This window comes from Protopterus annectens, chromosome 6.part0, assembly GCF_019279795.1.
Source record: "Protopterus annectens isolate FY-2018-M chromosome 6.part0, PAN1.0, whole genome shotgun sequence".
Taxonomy (NCBI): domain Eukaryota; kingdom Metazoa; phylum Chordata; order Ceratodontiformes; family Protopteridae; genus Protopterus; species Protopterus annectens.
The window spans coordinates 1,669,367,700-1,669,382,178 of record NC_056737.1 but is presented as its reverse complement, the minus strand read 5'-3'; the positions used below and the strand labels follow the sequence as shown (position 1 = coordinate 1,669,382,178).

Below are 14,479 nucleotides of genomic sequence, written 5' to 3'. Positions count from 1 at the left end.
GCCTCTTTTACGTCCAAAGTTATGAGCCGAGCCTTCTTGCCCAGCATGGGCAGTAGCTGCTGAAGAGTCAACATCTTGAATTTTGGAATTTCCAGAAACGTGTTTAGTATAGACAGGTCCAGTATTGGTCTCCAGGTTTTGTCCTTTCTGGGCACTAAGAAAAGTCTGCAGTAAAATCCTTGCCCCTGCTCTTGTTGTGGTACATGCTGAATGGCACTCATGTCCATGAGGGCTGTAATTTGCTTTTGTGCCTTCGCCCATTGTGTGGCAGGTCTGGCATACCTTTTGACCTTGGTAGGGTGTGAAAATGGAACATGCAGCCTTGGGACACTATGTTCAAGACCCATTTGTCTTGGGTAACCATTTGCCAATTTGATGAAAAAAGTGCTAGTTTCCCCCTAAGGGGGCTGTCAAAAGAAAAGTGCTTGGATCTGGCAGAGGAAAGTCATTGGGACTGTTTCCTGTAAGGTTGCGATTTGTCTTCTCCGATTTTGGAGGTAGGAGCACCCCATTGTTTAGGCCTGTATGAGCCTTGGGGCTGAGATCTGCCTCTGGGACGCCTGTATCTGCCTCTTTGTGGTCTGTCTGACACTGGAAAGGACCAATTTTTAGAAGGCCAGTTCCTGCTAAATCTGGGTGGTTGCACTTGTAAGAAATACTTAACTGTCTGCATGGATTTCACTTTATCCTCCATTTTCTTCAATACCACTTCTGCTTTAGCACCAAACAAAGTATCATGCTGTAAAGGGGCATCTAATAATTTTGCTTTAACATGATCAGGCAGGTTCTGTTCCTTTAACCAAGCATGCCTTCCAATACTGCTGTAACAGCAGCCCTGCAAGAGGCCTCCAGTGAATCATAACCACATTGCAAAGTATGCTTTCCCACTTGTTCTGCTGCATGCAATAAATCCTGCACTTCCTTTTTGTCTGAACATTCAGTATTTGTCAACATTTTCTGTTTAAGCAGTGACATTAAGTATTGCTGATATTTAAGCATATGAAACTGATAATTTAAAGCCCTTACAAACAAGGTAGCAGAAGTGTAAACCTTTTTACCCCATCTGTCCAGTGCCCTAGAATTCCTATCGGAGGGGACAGGGTTTTTTTGCAGTGGAAGCTTTGACCCCTTTGGGACCCAGAGATATAGTTTCTGGGTCAGCAGCGGAGTTTTTATATAGGAATTTATGAGAATCCGGGACCCTGTAGTATCTGTCTGGCTTAGCAGATGCAGGGGGTAAAGAGTCAGGGGACAGGCCGGACTCTAAAAATACATCTACAATGTCTAGAAAAGGTGGAATAGCAAGGGGTCTGTGTTGAGTATGCAGCAGAAAGTCTCTGTGCCTTTTCTTAGATTCAGAATAATCTTGGCTCTCCCAGTGAAAACGCTCCCTCATGGTATGGAGGAGGGTTTCCCCAAAAGAGTAATCCTCAGGAGGAGAGGCTGAAGGAATGGATTCTTCAGCATCAGAGTCCTCATAGGGAGCCATGGAATAATCCTGTTCAGAAGAGGAATCAGAGGAAATAGAAACCTGATAAGAAGAATCATATTCTGGCTCTTGCCTAGGCCTCTTATCAGGAGGGGGATGGGAACCCCTGATCAAAGTAATTAGGTCTTCGGCCATTTTAAGCATCTGTTTTTTAGGCATGGAAGTCTGAGTAGGAAAATGCTGCACTTGTTTCTTTGTCTTTAGAGCTGCTTTAGTCTTTGAAGCTGAAGATGGTTTAACATATAACTGTGTAGGTCTGAAGACACCCTCAGAAGCTGATGCCTGCTCAGCGACTCCGGGCCCATCTGAGGGAATGATTTCCGAGTGTCCAATACCTTGAGTATCCAGAGGCCCAGTCGGCTCCACATGGGAGTCGACTCGGAAGCAGCCTGTGGCTCTGAGGTAGCGGGCGCCAGGGGCTGTGAAAGCACCTCACTTAGAACCGGCGACTGGCCTAACGGAGGCCGCGTCATTGGGTTTGGACCTCGGATGCCTAGCCTTTTCCTTGTCCTTGCGGTTTTTTTTGTAAACTCCGGTCGTCGGCTGTTCCGACGGCATTATATAATTAAATCTTCGACCAAAGTAGTGAAACGCAAAATCAAACAGACGCTTAATAGTGCAGTGGTTAAATCTAGCACAAAATCGACAGCAACGTTGTGATCAGGGCCCAGGCAGGGAATACAGTAAGAGTGAAAATCCTTATGAGGTATTTGCTTCTCACAAGAAATACAACTGTTAACTTTTTCTGACATCGGTCTGGAGCAAGAATAAAGTTTCCCCAACGGGGTACTTAGCTTTAATGAAGACTTCGGTTCTGAAATTCGGATTTGAAAATCTCAGGAGTCGGCCGACCGGCACTTGCGAACTGCTTTTGCTTCGGGCACTGCATGGCAAGAAAGACTGAAGAAAATGGCGTTGGCTGCATCTTTTATACCCCTGGCGCACTGACGTCGGGGAAGAGGCATCAGCAACAGACGCCAGACCTAGACTTTGGAATTCAGGCCGACTGCGGGTAGCTTGCCAGCAGGATAACCCAAGAGTAATGACTGCAACAGTGAAACACGAACATCTAACTTGCGATCCCAAGAATGAGGTGAATCCCTCACTGGGGGGTCTAAGAAGAAATGTTCCTCTCATGAAGGCTTTGCAGAGCTTATGAGACATTATGCTAGAATTAAGAATTCCAATATGAAAATTAGATATGGCTGCCAGTTGTACCTTGATGGCAGCAGCAGCCGCTCCAGACTGAAAAAGCTCTGCTAGAAATTCTAGAATTTGATGGACTGGGGCTGAAAAGGGGTCTAAGTTTCTAGATTCTGCCTAGTAAGAAAATCTTTTCCATTTGCTAGCATAAGTCTTTCTCGTAGTTGACTTATGGGTGGATATAATAATATTGCGAACTGCTGGGGAAATACCTGGAAGCCTGGCTAAGGTAGGAAGTGGAGAATCCAAGCTGTGAGCTTGAGAGTCTGAAGGGATTGGTATAACCCACCTGACTGATGAATCAACAGATCTGGCACTGGGTCCAGAACCAAAGGCTGGTCTAGAAGGTGAAGGTGCAGGAATGGAAACTATATCTGTTGAGGCCAATAGGGGGCAATGAGGATCATTTTGCAACCCAACAATTTTGCTTTCTGTTTGAGTCTTGGAATTAGGGGAAATGTGTAAAGGAGTCCCTGAGGCCAATCTTGGATTACAGCGTCCCTGGGAGTTTGACCTGGAGGAGGAAGCAGGGAGAAGTAGCTGCTGCATTTGTTGTTGAGGGTGGTGGCAAATAGATAAGGTCCGCAACTTCCTGATTCAGAGACCACTCGTGAGGCATGAGGATAGCCCTGCTGAGCCTGTCCGCTATTACGTTGGATTGCCCAGGGATGTGCATTGCTGTCAGAAAACGTTGGGAGGAAATCGCCCATTGCCATAGCCTGAGGGCTTCTTGACACAAGGGGTAGGATCTGGTCCCGCCCTGCTTGTTGATGTACCACACAACTGACATGTCTGTCTGGATCGCAACAGTCCCGGAAGGAAGAGAGTCTTGAAGAGCTTTCAACGCTAGGAGCACCGCTCTCATCTCTAGGACATTGATATGCAGATGGTATTCGTGAGGTTGCCACATGCCTTGGACTGTCCTGCCTAGATAATGCCCCCCCCCCTATCAGGGAGGCATCCGTGGTCACTGTGGCTACCGGAGGGGGTTGAATGAAAGGTCTGCCCTGAGTCATCAGTGGGGAGACCATCCACCAAGCAAGGTGTCTTTTCCATGTTTCTGTAATCAGGATCATGTGAGACATGGGTAGTTCCTATAAGGACCATTGCATGAAGAGAAGCCACTGAACGACTCTCATGTGGTAACGCACTAATGGTACAAGAAGAATGGCAGCTGCCATGGAGCCTAGAACTTGCAGGACATGTCTGACTTGGACCTTTCTGCTCTGCATTAGAAATGACGCTTGTTGGCGAACAGAGAAAACTCTTTCCTGAGGTAACCTTGCAAACATCTGTTTTGTGTTTAATTCTGCTCCTATATATGTAACATATTGACAGGGCAACAAGGCAAATTTTTTAAAATTTACTGTAATGCCTAGTTGGGTGCAGGTTGATATTGTATAATCCCGTGCTTCTAAGAGTTGATGCCTGGTGGTGGCAGTTAGGAGCCAGTCGTCTACACAGGGAAACACCTGGAATCCTTGACGTCTCAGGTGAGCCGTGACTACTGCCACATATTTGGTGAACACCCTGGGGGCTGCGGTGCAACCAAAGGGCAGAGCTCTGAACCGATAATGACTGGCAAAGAAATCTCCTGGAGCGTCTATCCATTTTGATATGGTAGTACGCATCCTGAAGATCTATGGAGCACATCCAGTTCTGACCCAGAAAGGGGAGAATGGACTGCAGTGTTACCATCTGGAACTTTTCTTTTTGTACAGATTTGTTCAATCTGCTGAGATCCAGTATTGGTCTCCAGTCCCGTCTTTTTGGTACTAAAAAGAATCTCGAGTAAGTTCCGGATCCTAGTTGGTCCACGGGGATTTCCTGAATGGCTCTCTTTTCTAGCAGTTTTAAAACTTGAATAACTGCTTGATCTCTTAGATTGGGTGGGACATCTGGGATGGACTTTTTTGACTTTAGAGGGGGTTGATGAAAGGGGATTTTGTAACCTCCGGATATGACAGATACTGCCCATTTGTCTCTTGTTATATTTTGCCAGGCTTTTGGGTACAGGGAAAGTCTTCCCCCGACTGGCACCAGAGGTGAGCAGTCGGGCAATTAGTCAGGAATGCTAGAAGGGTTTGGCAAAAAATGTTTCTCTGTCACCCTGATTTTGTGGTCCCCCTCTGCCACGAGGGCGGCATCTGCCATTGTTGTTGTTTCCCCCTCTGCCCCTGGGGGGGGGAAATCACCACATGTGTCAGACAAGGGTCCCTGGGACTTCCGAAACCACATCTTTCCACCCTTCTGACCTTTGGGATAAGGTCTGTTAGGAGTGGAAAAATGGACTCCCACAGCACAGAGAGTCTTGCCTTCCTGCTCGCACCTGGTAAGCGTGTCTTTCACCTGAGTCCCAAAAAGTGAGGCGCCATCAAAGGGAGTATTTGTGAAGGACGCCCAAAAGGGTTCCGCAAATTGACACAGCTGCAGCCAAGCACATTTCCTGAGCGCCACTCCTATACCTGCGGCTCTGCTCACTCCATTGGCTGCATAGGAAATCAGCCTCATGGAGGAGTTGACTACAGAATTAAGAGTAGCAAGCTGGGAAGCTATTTTGGCTGATGCTCCCTCAGCTATAGGATCTTGTACGGTATCTCCAAGCTCTTTTCGGAGATCCCTCTGAAGTCGTGTAAAATGAGAGAGATAATTCAGGGACCTCATTGAGAAGGTCGCTGAGGAAAACATTCACTTCCCATATCTGTCCATCGTCCTAGACTCTGTTTGGTGGATGGACAGACAAAGAAGTTTCTGCTAACTCTTTCTTGGTGGCTGCTACTACCATCATGGCATCAACTGGCACACCTTTAGAGAGAAATTGTTTGCCCTGGGGGGTTGTTATTAACTTACTTGGTCTCCTAGGAGTAGGTTTCCACATAATCCAGAGCTGACCCAGCCTTTCGAGCCACTACAGACATAAGTGGATTGAAAGGTGGAGACACCCAGGAGGTGGAGGATCAGGAACCGAATGCCTCCAGGTATACAGACTCATCCTCGGTAGGGGCTAGGGAAGACCAGCCACCCATCTGCCTAAGCATTTCAAGGAAGTCCAAAAAGGAAACATCTTCAGAGGGAGACCCTTCCGATTCATCCAGGTCTGTATCTGAGGTGACAGACTCAGGGAAGTCTAGGTGCTTCCTCTTGCACTTCTTCCGAGGAGGCTCCTCTGAGTGATCAGGGGAGGCCTCGGAAAAAGCGGGGTCACCCAATGGTGTGTCCTGGGGCATAGGTCCCCTACGCTTCTGGGTAGGAGGAGGAACAGAGGCTGGCACAGGCACCACAAGAGAAGGAGCAGATGGGGCTGACAGTAGGGCTGCTTCAGGGGACAGCACACTCTGCATGACCTCGAAGGAGTCATGATCCCGAGGCAAAGAAAGCTCCAGCTCCGAAGAGACGGGAGTCCTTCTCCGTGTAGAGGGCGAAGGCTCCGAGACCAATGTGGGAGCAGAGCTCACCTGCGCTTAAGCTCCGAGAGGGAGAGCAGGGTCAGACAAGGGACCGATGCCACTTCCCCCCTCGGAGCTGAAGAGAGCTTCGGCACCCAGATTCCTCGATGGACGGAACAATCGAGGTGATCGGAGCCGACGTTGGAACTGAAGAGGAAGTCATTAGCGCGGTTGGTTCTACTATCAGCACGTCCATGGTCTCCGGCTCCGAACTAAGTGTAGTCGGAGGAGGAATGAAGATGGAGGCAGATGGAGCCGCAACTTGCTGAGGTGGGCTGGAAAGTAATTTCGCAAGGGCTTGTGATTTAAGCAACCTGCTGACGACTCTCTCCATGTCTTAATCCAATAACCTAGAGGATAGAGAGGAGTGGGATGAAGAGCAATGACTGCGTTCACTTCCTAATAAGGGTGACTGCGGCACCGAGCGGATTGGCTCCAATAAAGAAGACCTTGCTTGCTTGTGGCTCCGAGACGGCTCCGAGGTGGCAGTTGGAGCCGAGGGATGAGATGACTTGTCGATGCTAGTCGGCACTGACAAACTTGGTTCTTCAAGCCCAGGAGTCCATTCCGAGGATGGAGCAGACGGCTTGACAGACAGAGGATTTCACTGGCTGAGAACCTTTAGCCAGGGAATCCTTTCAATAATCCTTGAAGGATTAACTTGTTTTTGTGCTCCTGCAGGACCCTTGGACTAAATGCATGACAGATAGAGCAGGAGTCCTGCAGGTGCACAGCCCCCTAAACAATAAACACAGCTAGTGTGCCCATCTGTCAGAGATATTTTCTGACAGCATGAGTCACACTTTTTGAAGCCAGGAACTTTGGCCTCTTTAAACATGTTACACTACTATACTAAACAGTTTTTTTTTTTTTTTTTTTTTTTTTACAGTTAAGGAACAGAAAGGAGAGCCTCCAATTTAAATGGCTGTCCTAAGGGGGGGGGGGGGGGCAGAACTCTCTAATTTAAACGAGTTCAGGGGAAACAGAAGGCCTGCGAGATATGGAGCGACGGCCAACAAAGCTACAACACACACAAGAAAGGCGATAAGGGATAAAGAAATATAACTAGACAAAAACTTGACAAAATTTAAGAAAAAACAATTATAACAGAAAAAAATATACTACGCCTGAGCCAGTAACGAAGCAACCTAGCAGCTGAAGCGGCAAATGAGATCTGGGTAGCTGACGCTGGGCATTCTGGGATAGGGTTAGCCTCGAGCCAGTAAATAGCTCTCAAGCTATAGAAGTAGGCAGAGTCAGAGCAGAGGATCGGCTCTGATCCCAAACAGCAAGAATGAAGGCGAGATGGGCTTAACATTATCAGTTCTACTTATAACCCACCACTACACCCCAAACTTGTCACATATGAAAGGTTATGTGAATTAGATATTAAGAACTTACACAATAGTAGGAGAAGATACTCAAAGGGCAATTTAAATGTAAGTGAACAAGCCACTTTGGAACTCCTGCAAAATGAGAGAATAAGAGTAATGAAACCTGACAAGGGGGGTGGGGTGGTAGTTATGAGTGTGGAAATGTATCAAAACAAAATGTATGATGTTTTAAGTACTGACACATACAAAGAAGTCACATGGAATGAGTTAAATGGGGATATAAAAGGATTGATTCACAAATAACAGACATGTTCCTTGAAAGGAGAACAGATATTCACCTGTTTAATTATTCAAGTATAATTACGCCCAGAATATCGGTGTTTTTTGGTATTCCCAAAATCTACAAGAGCTTGGACAACCCCCCATTGAGACCCCTTGTGGATGGCAGGAATTCGATAACGTCAGCATGTGCCCAGTATGTGGATTAGGAATTGAAAAAAATCATAGCAAAGGAATCACAGATCTGTAAACACTCATGGAGCTTTATAGGCCAGGTAAACCACATTTCTTATGATGTCAATGACATCCTAGTTGCCATAGATATCAAAGACCTTTATACGGTCATCCCACAAGACATAGGTCTGGATTGGGTTAGTAAGATGCTGTTAAAACAAAGTGGTTCATGAGACTAGTAGGCTTATCATGGAACTTCTAGAGTTAGGTCTCGTTAACAACTACATCTCCTTCGACAACAACTTTTACTTACAGTGTAAGAGTGCAGCCATGGGCTCACCATGTGGCGGAGCTTTGCAAATGTTGTCATGGCTTACTGTGAGAGGCAATGTGTGTTTTTCATCTACCTTTTACCCCCATATTAAGCTTTATCAGCGATTCCAGGATGACATCTGTCTCATATGGAAAGGGCCATTTACAGAGTTGGAAAACATTTTGAATTATATCAATGAGACTACAGCCTTCTTGCAGTTTACCTTTGATTATAGCACCCATTTCATCCATTACCTTGACATTTGCCTTCTTAAAGATACCATTAACACCAGATATATCACTAAGATACAAAACAAGTGTTTGCCTTTTTTTTTTTTTTTTTTTTTTTTTTTAAAGTAGCTAGGCAAAGTGAACACTATTGCTTTAGTGCTGCCACCTGCTGGTATACTAAGTTACCACAAGAAATGTGATGGTTAAAGTTACAGTTTTTCTGCAAAACTAGTTTTGAAAAAGCTTTATCCCGCATTTGTCTTTTTAAAACTTATTTTGTGTAGGTAACACAACTGGGGGGCCGTGGTGGCGCAGCGGTTAGTATTGCCGCCTCACAGCAAGAGGCTCTCCGGTTTGATTCTCGCTGGGGTGCCTTCTGTGTGGAGTCCGCATGTCCTCCCTGTGTTCGTGTGGGTTTCCTCCGGGTGCTCCGGTTTCCTCCCACATCCCAAAGACATGCTGTAGGTGGATTGAACACAATAAATTGGCCCTAGGAGTGTGTGTGTGCGTGTGTCGCTCTCTTCTGTGGAAGGTTGGGTGCTGGGCTGGCAACTCGACACCGTTAAAACTCCACTGCCAATCATGAGCGGACAGGTTTATCCACTGTGGCGACCCTAACCGGGAAAACCTGAAAGAAGTGTGTAGATAATAGAACTACAAATCCACTACAGACAATTTACGTTAAAGTGAATCATAATGGATCTCATTTGTTTAATGTATTTTGTTATGATTTTATTCATTTAACCTTGGCACAACTTGCTTATTTACTGGTGTAATCATGGAGCACTGTTTGGTTGAAAGACAGTTATAAAGCGTGTGGAAACTGCTAGAACCAAACTCCCTAACTGTAAGATAAAAATCATACTGTCTTCTTTTCACTTTTGGTAAGGTATCCAAGTGCGTGTCTCAGAATAAGTTTAAGAATTATGAGGCAGTACTACATTGCTATAATATTTCTTCCTCAATAACAGTTTCATAGAAAAGTTTGAGCTGTCCACCTGTGTAACAAAATCAGCTTTACAAGAATGCACAGTTTATCAGATTTACATACTGATTTCAATATGAGTATTTCCCCTTTCCTTGTAGTGATTTCACAGTTAATTTTATAAAGCATCTCCAAGGAAAAATCTTTTTGGAATAGAGTGTGACAATCTTTTTAATGTGTTGCTGTCAATCTCACCTTTATTCTCACAGATTGGTTCGGATCTGATGCGTCGGATCCATTTCGGTCTTTCCAATAGCTCAAGGATGTCAGCAAAGCTCGTGGGCCTCCTTCCCTACCCATAATTCGGTTCCCCAACCTCCTCAGATCTTGTTTGCCATGCTGCGACAAGGATCTTCAAGCAAGTTCTGGGCTAAGTATTTTGAACATTTCTTAACATTTTTCAGTATATCTTATAGTTTCATAGTATTTTCACATAGTTTAACTTCTCGGCTAGTTTTAGTTCCCTGCTAATTATTAGTACCTTCTTAAAACAGTTTCTAGTTAGTTTATCCCCTTTCTGTTAGCATCTGTTTTAATTAGAGGACGTCTAACCTATAACCATTTTCAGTTAGAAGGTGTTCTGTTTACCTTCCTTCCTTTCTATCATAGAAAAGTTTTCTCAAGTGTTTAGTAGTGGTCTTCTTCCTTTCCCTTCAGGTTACTAACCAACTTCTCCCACCAAGTCCATTTAAGTCAGAGGACTTCCCCATTTTTTTCCCGGATACTGTTTTATTTAAAAAAGAGCTCTAATTTTCTCCCTTTCTTAGAGTTTTTTTTTTTTTGTAGTGTTGCTTATCTTCCAGCATGTCCCAAAAAGAAGGAAAGCTGTTGGGTTTCAAAAAGTGAGAGAAGTGCAGCAAAACTATTCCCCTCAGTGACTCGCACACGTTGTGTGTTCACTGTTTGGGATCTCTTCATTTGCAATAATCTTGTTCCATATGTTGCACCTTTAATCAAAGGGCGCTTATGAAACAAATAAATTGATTTTGAAGGGGAGCGACAGTTACCTCTAAAGCAGGAACCTCTTCAGATCAGACAAAATCATTGGCTCCGAAATCAGAACAGCAAACTAACTGGGCTACAGTGGTTCAACAGAAAAAACGGACTCAAACAAAACCAAAGCACTTGAAAAAAGCCCACAACTCCTCTTGGTGTAATAGAGATTTAATATTCACTCCACTTGTTTAAATAATAAAAAACACATAAAAATACCCCTTCGGGCCTCAGTAAATACATATCAACGCTTCCATAAACCAATACACAGCGTTTTCGTCTGCAAACGGACTTCTCCAGATGGAAAATGCCTACTAACAACAGAACTCCATTTAAATACTATTTGCTTAATTGACAGTAAACCTTTCATTGGCAGAACACCTTATAGCACTATATTCATATAAAATGTATATAAGTGTAGTCTGCACTAAAATAATAAAACACAATAAATATATAACATACTGATAAAATTTCTAATAAATCCTGTACAGATGATATATATATATATATATATATAGACAATTATATATATATATATATATATATATATATATATATATATATATATATATATAGACAATTATCCTATAGTCGAACACGGAAGTTTGAAAATAGTAATGTCGACGACAAAAAAACAATCTAGGACTGTGTTTTAACATGGGTCGAGGTAGGGGAGATGTTTGTAGTTCTGAATAATACTGAACACCTACCTCGACCCATGTTAAAACCATTCCTAGATTGTTTTTTTGACGTCGACATTACTATTTTCGAACTTCCGTGTTCGACTATAGTACAGTCGACGTAGTGCCGTTCAACATTTTAATAGTAAACCAAGGTCAACCAGTCTCAAAAGCTACCCTATCTAGATGGCCCACTTTCTGTATATCTTACATCTACAGTCTAAAAGCAGGCCTCTTCCCTTTCCTGTTAAGGCACACTCCCCCAGGTCAGTAGCTACATCTGCAACCTTTCAAGCACAAGTTACCCTGGGACGACATATGTGCCGCAGCTACATGGGCAAAAATGCATACCTTTACTACTCATTACAAATTGGATTTGGCCTCCAGGAGTAGAGCTTCATTTGGGTCTGTGGTTCTGAGGCATATTCTCTCATGAGCCACCCAGGAATTAGGTTGCTTGGGACGCGGTCCCATCAGTGAGAATAAAGGTGAGAGTGACAACAGAGAAGTTATGTACTTATAACGTTCCATGTGTGTTGTCCAGCTCAACCTTTATTCTCACAACCCACCCTCCATGCCCCCTTCAAGAACTCCTGAAAAACCGAGTGGACATTGAATTTATGGATCTTCATAGCCTCAGAGATACTGACATTGACCTCTAAAAGGCCATAACTACTGTCTAAATTATTTTCTTTTCTGGGTGGGCAAACAAGATCTGAGGAAGTTGGGGAACTTCATTATGGACAGAGGAAGAGGCCCACGAGGTTTGCTGAAGACCTCAAGCTATTGGAAAGGCCGAGACGGATCCAACACATCGGAACCGAACCCATCAGTAAGAATAAAGGTTGAGATAGACAACACACATGAAACGTTATGGTAACTATAGAATGTCTTTTTTGCATCATTCCATAACTCTCATTTTTTTAAACCGTGTTTTTAAATGGAGATACTCCATAATCTTAGATGAAGTGGGAGCAGTTATTTGGCATGCAAACTATATGCTAATTAGTCGTCCAGATTTTTGGCCAGATGCATCTACTTTTTAAGAGCCATTGTCCAGATTTTTGATATCTGCAGGTTGAGAGGTATGGAATGGATGCTTTATAGTATCCCATTTATTCATTAATTTCTGGGCTGCTTGGCTTCCTAATCATCTCCATCTACCAGCATTGGTCTCTCGTTCAAGACCAAGGTACTCCTGATTCTTCTAGTCAGTTCCTGTGTTTTTCCTCTCTCTCAAGCATCTTTCTTTGGAATAGTGGAAAAGGTTTCACTTGCAGACTCTCTCTATGGGCTTTGATGTCAGAAGAATGAGAAGCACAGTTCTCTCCACCACACTCATTTACTGGCTCACTCTGTTAGATAACTTTTTAAATTTCCTTCTTAGCCTGTTCTGAATAAAAATGTCTTTGATCCTGCAGGAAAAAAATAATCTGAATTCAGCTGAATACAGCAGCTTGAAACTCTCACCTGCCTCTCAACACTCCATGACTGTTGGGATAAACATTTTCTTCTGCTTTGTGTACAGAGAATTATCCCTTTCCACAAACACAGTCTCCAATTTTTAATACTTTTCCTTTATGCCACAGTTTTGTCAGGATCAACTCTTTCTGCTAGTATGACTGCATCTTTACTAATACAGGTCTTTGTTGCTTTCTCATGGCCAGGTTTGGAGAAAACACATGATGGGCTCTTTCAATGAAACCCTCCTGTGGAACACCAGTCCAGCTGCTTATTTGAAGTCTCAAAATGAATGCATATAGTCTATTCACTGCAGTTTCTCTGGTACAGCAGAAAACTGCAGGTTTCGCTGTGAGATCCATCTTCTAACTCTAAATCTAATATTTCTGGAAACACCTCTAAACAGCTCTTCTTGAAAAGCCTCACACTAAGCCAACATTTTCTTCACTTTAGCCTCTGATTTTTGCAGTTTTAATACTTCATCTGATTAGCTAGTTAAAACTTCATTGAGTTTTCCCTAGCTTTTTATCTGACTTGATATATTCCTTCAGTGTTTCATTTAAACACCGCTGAGTACATTTGATTTATTTTTCTCTCTAAATTGCCGGAGTCTGTTTCCAGTACCAAAGCAGAAACAAACTGTTTTTTGCTGAGCAGACTCAGGATTCTTCTCAGCCAGTTTTCTCTTCTCCTTTTAAGGTTCATTTTCTCTTAGGTTCTCCATATTCCTTCTTTGCTGGCATCCAGGCAGTACAATTATTAGCCAGTGAATGAACTGCACCCAAACTGAGTTGAAATGGTCCTTTTTTCCCCAGTTTCTGTTTTCACACTAGGAGAGCTGAAATCAACCTGTTATTAGTGTGCAGTCATCTTCTAAGTAAACAAGGTCTTATTTTAAGATGTACAAAGAAAATGCAGACAGATAGCCATCTGGTCGGGTTCACTTTGGAGACTTTCTACCCAATTTGTTAGGGGCAAAGGAAAAGTAGCACAGTAGCTTTTGTAAATTAAATTTATGTATTTATCCATTGTTGACCTGGTTAGTACCACTAGGCTAGCGGAGATTTTTTTTACGCAAGACCAGAGGTCTTTTCAATAGGTGCCATGGGGTCTATTACATACGCCTGAGCTGCCTCTACCTTAAGCAAATGGCACCTTGGTTTAACATCTCATCTGAAAAATGAGACTCGAGTGCAACACCCCCTTATGCTGCACAGTCAGTAATCCAGCCACCTGCTGAGGCAACAGTACCCACAACCTTCTGCATCAAAGGTAAGTGTGCTACCTATAAACAATTAATTTCTGTGGATATAGAATTTTAGTTACTGTGGACATCTAGCATATGAATGATACAATCTCCTCTGATAGAAAAGTTTGAAAAGAAAACAGGTAAATGAACTGGTTGGTTCAAATTAGTTTCTGAAGCAATCTAAGGAATGAAGTAAGCATTTGCTTGGACAAAGACCCTAACCTTATGGGGGGAAAAAAAAACAAGGAGAACTGCAGGACAAAGCCTCTAATTCTGAAATTCTTATTGCTGAAGTAACTGTTATCAAAAACAGGATTTTCCAAGACAGAAACTAACTACAAAGGAAAAATCTGGCTCAAAGACGCATTTTGTTAATGCTTCTAATATAAGGGTGCTTCTTGACGGGAGGCTTTAGCAAGGAGAACCAAATATGCAATGGCCAATACAGAGCAATGATGACTATCATGGCTTTGTAACTGTAGTCTTCTATAAAAATCTGGACATGAGGTTAAAGGACGGAAGGTATAAAAATGTTCAGAAGGCCACTGCCCGACTAAAGCACTTCTTGGGGGATTATCCAGTTGGGGGATTATCCAGCTGGTAGGATGAAACAGCTACTGCATTTGCTGACAGTTAAGGAGGC

At 43.5% G+C, this 14,479-nt stretch overlaps 1 protein-coding gene across 3 annotated transcripts in view; it reads right to left on the bottom strand.

Annotated features, from left to right (window-relative positions):
* FBXO11 (F-box protein 11) overlaps positions 1 to 14,479 on the bottom strand; it is a 2,134,039-nt gene that overhangs the window by 392,427 nt on the left and 1,727,133 nt on the right. The gene's annotated exons all lie outside the window — the stretch shown is intronic.